We start from the raw sequence: 13,143 nt of genomic DNA, 5'->3' as shown, positions 1-13,143 counted from the left end.
AGTTAATAATGATGACAAAAATGATGGCCTAATGATGACAAAAATCAGCCCTCTCACAAACATCTTCCATTCTTGCGTTAAAAATAAATACCTTCCCAAAGAGTGGGGGGAATAAGATATTATACTTTTTCCTAAGCCTGGCAAGAAGTTTCATCTTCTGAGAACTAACGCCTCATTAACCTTCTTCTAAAGATTTAAAAAAATGTCTAAAAAATTCAACACCGACCTGATGATTATCACAAAACATTCCCAAACAACAATACGGATTTTAGAAGAATCTCTCCGCTAAAATAAAAGCTATTAACATACTGGAATATATCAGCAAATCAAATTGGAATATATAAGTAAAACATGAACGCTTTTATGAACAAACTTAATGCTGTATCGGAAACAAAAATTTATTAGCATTATTTCCAGAACTCAAATTCAGCTGAAATAACAGTGTTGGACAGAAAAACAATGACTTCAAAATCTCAGAAGAATCAATTAACCAATTTTAGGTCAGAACACTACTAGAGCCACGAGTAGACTTTTTACTCAGACTATTAGTCGATTCTGCGAGGCAAATTCCTATTGATTTTGGATTGGCGACGAGATTCTGGAACTTCCGACACGTTTCAGGATGATTCTCTCATAAATGCTTAATTAGTCTTATCGCTCAGAAACTCGAAATTTCTGGAACCATCATTTTGTCGCGACAATGATCTCCAAGTGTCCAAAATTGTCACCAAGTCGGCAAACATGTCTCCCGACGAAGTCTTCAATAGGAAAGACATTAGGCATTATTTTCTCTCCAATTTACGTTAGAATTACACGATATTTTTGCAGATTTCTTAATTTAACTGTTTATTTAAAACCCGTTTGACTCATAAAAGATTATTTACAAAACTACACACTTATAAGTATTGTAACGATTTACAATTTTGTAACAATACTAAGCGACTAGCAGAGAATGTTCAACCACTGACTTCAATCATTTGCCTGATATGGAATCCATCGATGATAACACAAAATACAGTCGTATTACTGCCATTTCCTTTATATTTCTTTTTTATTCTATTATTACTGCCATGTCAATCTGACTATGTCTTTTCTTTTTTTTTACCTTTTACTCGACTTTTCCTAGTTTATTTCTGCCAATTTCAATTTAGTTCTCTAACTTAGATGCGTAGATTCACAACTCTGCAATTTATCGCTGCTTTAGTAGGCTAATAATCCTCTGGATCGCAGCAGTGGAATAATTTAGTTGATAACTTAAGAGCGATAAATAGCCCAGAAACGAGTGCATAGCTGTTGACTTGTACGGCCGTTGAGTTAGTTGAAATTGTTGAGGCGAATATTAGCGTTTCGACGTATTAAATCGTGAATTTTAAACTTGAAATTTTTTTCAAACCTATCATGAAATATCAACAATTAAAAAATGTGTAGACATCTATTTGTTTGTTTCTACTATAAGCTTTTAAATGCTTAAGTAGTCTAATTTTCAGAAAATTCTTCCAAATTTAATGGTTGTTTTTCTACAACTTTATTATAATACTTATAATAATTATTAATGACCGTACAAGTTGGAAGGCATGCCTCATAATTCCCAACTACAAAAGAACAGAAAACCAAATAGAGAGCATTGCGGATTAGTCCTATAAAGAGTAACAAAAGCCACATGCTTAGGTCTAGTGATTAACATATGATAATATCATGTAAGGAATATAAAGAACAAGGTGAATACTGCATTACTTATGTTTTATGACTTATGCTTTACTAAATTTTATTACAAATATTGTACATAATGTTAATAAGTAAATTATTTCTTTATTTGAATGCATTATTTTTTCATTCTTATGTCTTAATTTCATGATTCTCACAAGATATTGCACTTACTATCTTACAGGCGCTCCTCCATACTACCAATTATTTATTTTATGTCATTAAAAATTGACGAATTAGTGAATGCTGCTTCGCGACGACGAGCTGAGATTTTTGTCTACTTAAAACTTTTACAAATGTTGCTCGCTAAAAATAAAAAAATAAATAAAAAGGAAAAGAAATAAATAAATTTTTGAAAAATCCTATCTACTACCACTTGCTACTGGGAATTTCCAAACATTGGGCAATATATTTCGCAAAAGCTCAAATGCTAGAGGCAAGTAGGACAACTTCTCACTTTCTGCATGATATGGCAATAATATTAGAAATGGCTCTATAAATATACAATTGGCACAATTATAGGACATATATAATTAAAAATAACTCGAAATTGACATGTAAATACAATATAAGCGTTGACAGAATCAATTGATTTGTTTTGTTTGTAAAAATTGACTAAGCTTTGAAAAGGGGCACTATGAAATAGAATCAATGAAATAAGCAAGATATGTGAAAATGTAATGATTCAGATTAGGTTAGAGAATTTGAACCAGGGGCGTACAATTAGTTTGACAAACTTCTTACTAGAACTACAATTTTTATCTTCATTTTTATTACTTATTTATTTTCTGTCATGCAAAATGTATCATTTTACATGATTTTACTCGAACAATATGCTCATTACAAACCTTTACTTTCAATTTTAGGAAACAAAGACCTCCAGGATCCGCATCTCATGATGAAGGGGTAAAGGGCCACTCCAGCCTCAGGCACCCCGACTAACCGACAGGGCTAGGACCAACACCTTCTAGAAGAAGGAAGACCTCAGCACGGATCAATTTAGTAGTCCTGTCTAACGAAGTTAAACTGCGCAGTAGATGAAAAACAAGAAAGATTTCATGACGATCGGGGTACAAAGCTGCGCAGTGGTGGATAATACGAAAAATGTCATTACGGTTGGACTACTAAAGTGTCGACTTTCTTATTTGTGGTAACCCGTGCTGAGGCCTGCTCTTTTCTAGGAGGTGTTGCTAGGACTCACCATAAAGCCAAATTTATTGCTAGCAGATACCTTTATAGAATGTTTCAAATAAAGATGTATTATGCAGAATATCACAACTTATATATATATATAAAAAAATTACTTTTTCTAACCATTCCAATGAAATAGACTTCATTCAGAAACTTTTCCTTTCTTTATTTTACGTATCCACCAGCCAATTGTATTGCTTGCAGATATTTTAATGAACTTTAAAAAAACTGTGTACTTTTCACAGTGGTAACAAAATTAAAATTTATATTAAATTTATTTTATTTTTTGAAACGGTAGTTTGAACAACATCATTTCTATCTTAACATTTATTACGTGAAAGGAAGTAGTATTTTTTTAAAATTTTTTTAAAATTACATTTCTTAAAATGATTTAATTACTCATATAACTTAAGATTCAAAATTTTAGAAACTTTTTCACAAAAATAATAATGAATTATAAATAATTATTAAAAGCTATTTTTTCAATAGAATAATCTTTGGATAAACGAATTTTATAACTGTGTATAAAATGTTTCGATGAGCTTGAAAATTCATCGAGATATTGCAAAACAAGCAAAAATTAACATTAAAGGAACTAAACTTTCGATCGCTCTCCTGACTATTGCATAGGAATTGGACAGAATACGAATTTGAAGGAAGAGAAACTTAATAAAAAATGTTCGGTTATATGACTGATTTTGTTATTGTCTGCAGCACTAATTAATGCGTGCAATTAATTAATTCAAATTTAAGATTTGGACCTTGAATTATAAGATCGGTTCTGAAGTCTGATTGCGATCATTAGTTCATATGTTATTCAGAGTTTTTAATTTTTGCAACAAAAACAAAATACAAGCAAGATAAAGTTAAAACTAAACGCTTTATGCTTAAAAAATGAGCCTGTTATAAATCATTATTTATTACACAATATGCTTTTTTTTTTAAAATAGTATGCCTTTCCAGGTTTGCCACGGGTGACTAAAATAGCAAAAAGTCATGACGATTAAAAGTTAGTACTTAAAAAAAAATAATAAAATTTGCAAAATTTGTAGCATATTTTTTTTAGATTACCAGAAATGCCAACTTACTCAGCTTTGTAAAAAATATTTTCTAGTAATATCAAAATTAAAGTTATTTTTAGTTAAAATTTTTTCATTTTTTGTAATTTGGCATATTGAAAATGTAAAAATCATAAGAAATGCAATATTACTCCTGTTGTCTCGTGGTGACACTTTTTAAGAGTGTGCGTAATTTTCCTAATTATGCATGGTTTACTCTACAATTCGCTATCAATTTTTTAGAAAGAGGAATAACTTTTATATCTAGTTTATTATTGAAAGTACATTCCGAGAATGATTTTCCTTAAATTTTAAACAAGAACAATTTGAAATGTAACTCATAGTGTTATTAAATAAATAATATATAAATAAAATTTCTACCACTTTTTACATTTTAGTTGCCAGTGACGTCGCTGCATATCTTTCTTAAAGAGCACGATTTCAGCGTGATAAATGGTATCAATGAATTAATAATATTTGTTTGTTGGGGGAAAAAAGTAATACTGATTTCTTTGCTGAAAGAAAACACAAATAATTAAGATCAAAAGGATAAAACTTCTTTGAAAAAAACGCGCTAAGAAGCAGCAGAAATTTCAGAAAAAAGTATCAATACAAAACAAATGAAATAAAATAAAAATATGACCACCGAAGCCGACGTCTTCAGGGGGTACCGGCCCCGGTAGCCATTAAAAACAAAACCATTTCTATTTGAGGGAGAAGCAAAAGCTTAAAATATCTCCCTCAGTACCCCGATGGTTTTGTATAGAGGTCCAGGAAAAACAAGATACATTCAAAAGAATAAACAAATTACGAAAAGAAAATCAATAAAAATCATCAGAAAATTAAAAACTCACAGTCACAGGTCAAGAATCAACTTCAAAAGCGGAGGAAAAGAAAACACTACAAACTGAAAAACAACGCCCCCTATAATAATGCGCAGTAAAAGTTTAAAAATGATATGAAAAGGTCAGGAGAAGGAGATACGTAGATAAATTAATAGAATGCTTAACTGGGGCTGCTCAGTTAAGACTGGAATTGCGCCCTGTTAAAAGAAAAAATATATAAAAACTTAAAAACCATCAATCATTTTTTTAATTAAAAAATTAACATTACAAAAATTAAAAGGAAAATCATTTTTACTCAAATTATTTAAAAAATTATCCACAGCTTCCCTAAAACTTTCAACATTATTACAAATTTTCTTAATCCTAACTAATTGCGAAAAAACAAGATTTTTGAATATTTTACTACACAAATTAGTTTTAAAGTTGCAGAAAAAAATAACATTAAAATTAAAGGCTTTTCTTTTATCAAACACACCAATTTTAATAAAATTGTTAACAATATCAATTTTAAAATCTAAATATTCAATATTAAAGCAATTTTCATTAGTTTTTTTCAGGACCAAATCACCAGGATAAATTGTATAAATAAAATTATAATCGTCACAATTAAACAAAATCAAATCATCAATATATCGGAAAGCATCAAGTACCCCATGTTCAAGAAATTTAGCCTCAAAAAAGTGCAAAAAAATGTTGGCAAAAGCCCCAGAAAAGGAATTACCTTGTGGAATTCCAATAATTTGTTTATAAAAATCTAAACCATTAAAAAGAACATTCTCAAAAAGATTAAACTTGCATAAATCTAACCAGTTAAACCTATCAATTTTTTCATCAAATAAATACTTGTCATAAATACCTTCACAAATCTCAATAATTTTTTCATGTGGTATGCTGGTATACAAATTTTCAAAATCAAAAGTGTTAATGCTGGAAATATCATTACTTTTAATAAAATCCAAAACTTCAACATTACTTTCAATAATAATATTTTTCTCTTTTTTAATTTTAAGCAAAATAATTTTTAAAAAACAAAAAAACCTTTTACTAATATCAGAATTATAACTATTAGTACCACATGCTATAAACCTAAATTTAATCGGATTTTTATGAAATTTAACTATTGGAAATAAATATGGAAATGTAATCCTATTTAATTTAAATTTTAATTTTTTACTAAATGCAATAATTCTTTTTTCAATAACTTTTTTATCTTCTTTTAACTTTAAATAGGTATTATTTGCATTATATTCCCCAATAATCAATTTTTTAAAAAAATATTTACACATAATACAGAAATTATTTGAAGCTTTATCTACAGTAACAATGAATTTATCCTTAAGATTTTTAATTTTCCTAGATAAATCATAATCAATAAAAGTACCTTTAGGAAATGAACTAAAACTGGTATTAAAAAAATTAAATCTAACCCTTTCAATAATTTTAGCTTTCCACTCAGAAAAACCTTCAACAGGCCAATGATATTTTCTGGAAATTTTTGCAATAAAAAAATCTAGATCTTTTTTAATGGATAAAATAAAATCTTCTTTTTTCATCTTAACTCTGGTTCTAAATTTTGAACCCTTACTTAAAATGCTAATTAGATCCTGATCACCCACAGTTTCCAAATTTCCGGTAATAACATGTCCATAATCATTATCAATAAATTTTGAAAAACCCTCCTCATTACAATAACAATCAGATTTAGAAATACAATTAAGATTTCGACTTAAAAAATTATAATTACACACCTTTTTCCTAAGTGTAGAAGAATATTTAAAAGCAGCAGTAACCCTAATTTGTTCTAAAGGAAAGAAATCAGAAAGACCATGAATAATCTGTGGTAACTTAGCATTTTCAAAATTCTTATCATGAAAATTAATCGTACAAAAAACCCTTTCGACTTTAGAAACATTATTAAAAAGCAAATCAGTTTTATTAACACCAATTTTTGATTTAATTAAATCCAAAACTATAAATTTAACAAGTTCAGTATCAAATTTAATTTTAGAACCAAATTTAATAAGGAAATTTTTTAAAATTTTATTTTTAAAACCAAAAATATATTTCCTAATAGTGAAAATATTATTCAAATTAACAGGTAAGTTACAAAAATTCGAAAACTCATCAAACTCAATAAATTTACCCTTACCTTTTCCACCTCCCCTTTTACTTCTAAATTTTGAATCACAAACACCAGGAAAATCAAAAACTTTTAATTTATTATAAATACAAAAATCTTCAGTATTAACAGTACCTTCCCCATTAAATTTACTATTTAATCCATAAGGAAAAAGAGTCTTAAGACTACCAATGTAAATATTTTCTAAATCAAGTCTTTTATCTAAATTTTCCATAAAATCCAAAATAAAAAGAGTAACATTATTAAAATCATGAAATTGAAAATGTAAAATTTCATAATCCGTGGAACAATTACTATTATTAAAATTTTTTATAGCTGATCTGTGGGAATTAATCCGCTTATGAAATTCAAGACCTGTCTGACCAACATAACACAAATTACAACAATTGCACTGACTTAAATAAATAATATTAATACTTTTACAAAAAAATACATTAGAATGACTGTCAATTTGAGAACTATCAGCCAAATTTGTTTAAATAAATTTAAAAATATAAAAAAATTTAAAAAGTTTAAGAAATGTTGTAATAAAAAATGTAAAACTTGTCCTTTGGCTGATAGTTCTCAAATTGACAGTCATTCTAATGTATTTTTTTGTAAAAGTATTAATATTATTTATTTAATTCAGTGCAATTGTTGTAATTTGTGTTATGTTGGTCAGACAGGTCTTGAATTTCATAAGCGGATTAATTCCCACAGATCAGCTATAAAAAAAAATTTTAATAATAGTAATTGTTCCACGGATTATGAAATTTTACATTTTCAATTTCATGATTTTAATAATGTTACTCTTTTTATTTTGGATTTTATGGAAAATTTAGATAAAAGACTTGATTTAGAAAATATTTACATTGGTAGTCTTAAGACTCTTTTTCCTTATGGATTAAATAGTAAATTTAATGGGGAAGGTACTGTTAATACTGAAGATTTTTGTATTTATAATAAATTAAAAGTTTTTGATTTTCCTGGTGTTTGTGATTCAAAATTTAGAAGTAAAAGGGGAGGTGGAAAAGGTAAGGGTAAATTTATTGAGTTTGATGAGTTTTCGAATTTTTGTAACTTACCTGTTAATTTGAATAATATTTTCACTATTAGGAAATATATTTTTGGTTTTAAAAATAAAATTTTAAAAAATTTCCTTATTAAATTTGGTTCTAAAATTAAATTTGATACTGAACTTGTTAAATTTATAGTTTTGGATTTAATTAAATCAAAAATTGGTGTTAATAAAACTGATTTGCTTTTTAATAATGTTTCTAAAGTCGAAAGGGTTTTTTGTACGATTAATTTTCATGATAAGAATTTTGAAAATGCTAAGTTACCACAGATTATTCATGGTCTTTCTGATTTCTTTCCTTTAGAACAAATTAGGGTTACTGCTGCTTTTAAATATTCTTCTACACTTAGGAAAAAGGTGTGTAATTATAATTTTTTAAGTCGAAATCTTAATTGTATTTCTAAATCTGATTGTTATTGTAATGAGGAGGGTTTTTCAAAATTTATTGATAATGATTATGGACATGTTATTACCGGAAATTTGGAAATTGTGGGTGATCAGGATCTAATTAGCATTTTAAGTAAGGGTTCAAAATTTAGAACCAGAGTTAAGATGAAAAAAGAAGATTTTATTTTATCCATTAAAAAAGATCTAGATTTTTTTATTGCAAAAATTTCCAGAAAATATCATTGGCCTGTTGAAGGTTTTTCTGAGTGGAAAGCTAAAATTATTGAAAGGGTTAGATTTAATTTTTTTAATACCAGTTTTAGTTCATTTCCTAAAGGTACTTTTATTGATTATGATTTATCTAGGAAAATTAAAAATCTTAAGGATAAATTCATTGTTACTGTTGTAGATAAAGCTTCAAATAATTTCTGTATTATGTGTAAATATTTTTTTAAAAAATTGATTATTGGGGAATATAATGCAAATAATACCTATTTAAAGTTAAAAGAAGATAAAAAAGTTATTGAAAAAAGAATTATTGCATTTAGTAAAAAATTAAAATTTAAATTAAATAGGATTACATTTCCATATTTATTTCCAATAGTTAAATTTCATAAAAATCCGATTAAATTTAGGTTTATAGCATGTGGTACTAATAGTTATAATTCTGATATTAGTAAAAGGTTTTTTTGTTTTTTAAAAATTATTTTGCTTAAAATTAAAAAAGAGAAAAATATTATTATTGAAAGTAATGTTGAAGTTTTGGATTTTATTAAAAGTAATGATATTTCCAGCATTAACACTTTTGATTTTGAAAATTTGTATACCAGCATACCACATGAAAAAATTATTGAGATTTGTGAAGGTATTTATGACAAGTATTTATTTGATGAAAAAATTGATAGGTTTAACTGGTTAGATTTATGCAAGTTTAATCTTTTTGAGAATGTTCTTTTTAATGGTTTAGATTTTTATAAACAAATTATTGGAATTCCACAAGGTAATTCCTTTTCTGGGGCTTTTGCCAACATTTTTTTGCACTTTTTTGAGGCTAAATTTCTTGAACATGGGGTACTTGATGCTTTCCGATATATTGATGATTTGATTTTGTTTAATTGTGACGATTATAATTTTATTTATACAATTTATCCTGGTGATTTGGTCCTGAAAAAAACTAATGAAAATTGCTTTAATATTGAATATTTAGATTTTAAAATTGATATTGTTAACAATTTTATTAAAATTGGTGTGTTTGATAAAAGAAAAGCCTTTAATTTTAATGTTATTTTTTTCTGCAACTTTAAAACTAATTTGTGTAGTAAAATATTCAAAAATCTTGTTTTTTCGCAATTAGTTAGGATTAAGAAAATTTGTAATAATGTTGAAAGTTTTAGGGAAGCTGTGGATAATTTTTTAAATAATTTGAGTAAAAATGATTTTCCTTTTAATTTTTGTAATGTTAATTTTTTAATTAAAAAAATGATTGATGGTTTTTAAGTTTTTATATATTTTTTCTTTTAACAGGGCGCAATTCCAGTCTTAACTGAGCAGCCCCAGTTAAGCATTCTATTAATTTATCTACGTATCTCCTTCTCCTGACCTTTTCATATCATTTTTAAACTTTTACTGCGCATTATTATAGGGGGCGTTGTTTTTCAGTTTGTAGTGTTTTCTTTTCCTCCGCTTTTGAAGTTGATTCTTGACCTGTGACTGTGAGTTTTTAATTTTCTGATGATTTTTATTGATTTTCTTTTCGTAATTTGTTTATTCTTTTGAATGTATCTTGTTTTTCCTGGACCTCTATACAAAACCATCGGGGTACTGAGGGAGATATTTTAAGCTTTTGCTTCTCCCTCAAATAGAAATGGTTTTGTTTTTAATGGCTACCGGGGCCGGTACCCCCTGAAGACGTCGGCTTCGGTGGTCATATTTTTATTTTATTTCATTTGTTTTGTACTGATTTCTTTGTTCATTACAAACTAACCTAATTTATCTCCTCGTAAACGTATGGTCTCCTTCTTCCTACCACTTTCTACGTAGCAGAGAACTGGGGACTCTCAGTAGGCACACAATTTAAAATTTTTGGATAAAAATATATTGATAAATTGCATAAAAACTGTATCTTGTAGAGTTAAACCGATTGCGAATTTGCAATAAGCGACGAAAAAATATCCAAAATTTCGGTCAAATTTCTAATGCATTCGAAAATTTTAAAAAATATTGCAATTCATTATCGCGTGAATAAATGCACATCTTTCATATCTGAAAATGATGCATGCTTTTTCGTGAACCGAACTTTCAGACAGACCTAATTATCTATATTTGTGCTTATATGTGAACCACTTTTTAATAGTTGAGAAGCCTGTTCAAGAACCGAAATTTTCAGATCTAAAAGATGAGAACTTATCAACCTTTCTTCTGAACAGTCCCATTCATTAGAAATTGCTGTCCCATCTTTAAAACAATAAACTTTTTCTAACCATTTCTGTATGATTGAGTGAATTCAGAAGTATTTTCCTTTTATTATTTTCAGTATCTACCAGCAAAATGTATTACTCGCAGATACATTTATTCGATGCATATTGACGTTTATCAAATTGAAAATTCTATCAAAAATTAAATATTATATTAAATAAAATTTATTTTTTGAAACGGTAATTTATAAAATTTGAAACACCTCATTTCTATCTCACCATTTGTCACGTGTAAGGCAGCAGTATTTTTTTATTTACTTAAAATTACATTTCTTAAAATGATTTAATAATTCATATACCTTAAAATTCAAAATTTTTTGAAACGTTTTCACAAAATAAGCGATAAATAATTATTTAAAGCTACTTTTTGCATAGCATAATCTTTGGGTAAACGAATTTTATAACTGTGTATAAAAGAGTTTGAAAATTCATCTAGATACTGTTTAACAAGCAAAAATTAAGAGAACTAAACTTTTGATTGCTCTCTTAACCATATTATTGGAAATATTACATCAGAATTCGAAGGGAAAGAAACTTTATAAAAATGTGTGGCTATGTGCCCGATTATGTTTCTTAAAATATTGTCTGCAGCAGTAATTAATTAGTTCAAATTAAAATTTTTGTTTTGAATACTTAACCCTTTCGCGCCGACTGTCACAAATACGTGACAGCATAAAACCGTATCAACGAGGATAAAAAGATAAAACTGGTAATCAAAGTATTTCTTTAGCAGTTTATTTGTGGGCGGAGTTATAATTGTTTAATTTATTTAATTCACCATTACTTTGTTCAAAATAAAACTATTTAGTTATACTTTGAATTAACATCGACATCGACATTTGAATTAATCTTCAACACCGACTTCATGATTATCTACAAAACATTCCCAAACAACAATACGGATTTTAGAAGAATCTCTGTGCTACAATAAAAGGTATTAACATACTGGAATATATCAGCAATTCAAATTGGAATATATAAGTACGAAACTGAAAAAAAAGCTATTAACTTAATTTTAACTTATGCTTTTTTTTCTCTTATTAACCTTCCTATCTAAGAAACTAACTCTCTTCCACAGAGGGTAGAATTCTGGGACGCCTCGTTGGTGCGCATTAATGCATTAGTTTATAACTGCGTCAGATTCGACTTGAAAATATATAAGACATTAACGCTTTTATGAACTAACTTAATGCTGCATTGAGCACAAAAATTTATTAGCAAAAACTTTTTGGAAGTACACCTATTTCCAGCATTAAAATTCAGCTGAAATAACAATGTTGTACAGAAAAACAATGACTTCACAATCTTAGACGAATCGATTAACCAACTTCAGGTCAGAGCACTACTAGAGTTACAAGCATAATTATTACTCTATTCTGTGAGGCACACTCCTATTTATTTTGTCTTGGCGATGAAATCCCGGAACTTCCGACACGTTTCAGGACGATTCTAACATAACTGTGTAATTAGTCTTATCGCTCAGAAACTCGAAATTTGCAGAACTATCATTTTGTCTCCCGAATGATTTCCAAATATCCAAAATTATCACCTAGTGAGCAAACATGTCTCCATGACGAGAAAGACATTAGGCCTCTCCTAATTACGTTAGAATTACATAACATTCTTGCAAATTTCTTAATTTAACTGTTTATTTAGGATCCGTTTGACCCATAAAAGAATATTTGCAAAAGTATACACTTATTACTATTGTAACGACTTACAATTTTGTAACAATACTAAGTTACAAACAGAGAATGCTCAACCAGTGACTTCCATCAATTGCCTGATATAGAATTGATGTTATGATAACACAAAATACAGACGTATTACTGCTTTTTCCTTATGGGACTCTGGCTATGTCTTTTCTTTTTGTTAACGTTTTACTCTACTTTTCCTAATTTATTTCTGCTGATTTCAAATTAGTTCTTTAACTTAGGTGCGTAGATTTACAGTGTTGTACAGAAAAACAATGACTTCACAATCTCAGAAGAATCACCATTTCTCTTGTCGGCGGGAAAAAAATCCCAGTCTTTGCAATTTATTTTTATTTTAAAATATACTGTTCTAATGCATATCAGGAAAGTTCATTTCTTTTGTGACATATTTATAAAACATACTTACTCCACTAAAATACGAGTCAATTGAATCATTAACATATGATCGTTTGGTAGCAACATCTTCACAATGGACGATGATAATGAAAAAAAAAACAAGAAAAAATATCGATGGCAGTCCAATGTGTGATAAACCATTTGTTCGTTTCAGCTCTGCTGAAGCATGTGAAAAT

Source organism: Parasteatoda tepidariorum, chromosome 4 (genome assembly GCF_982258835.1).
Source record: "Parasteatoda tepidariorum strain Cologne lab strain chromosome 4, Ptep-v5.0, whole genome shotgun sequence".
Taxonomy (NCBI): domain Eukaryota; kingdom Metazoa; phylum Arthropoda; class Arachnida; order Araneae; family Theridiidae; genus Parasteatoda; species Parasteatoda tepidariorum.
This window is presented reverse-complemented; position numbering follows the sequence as displayed.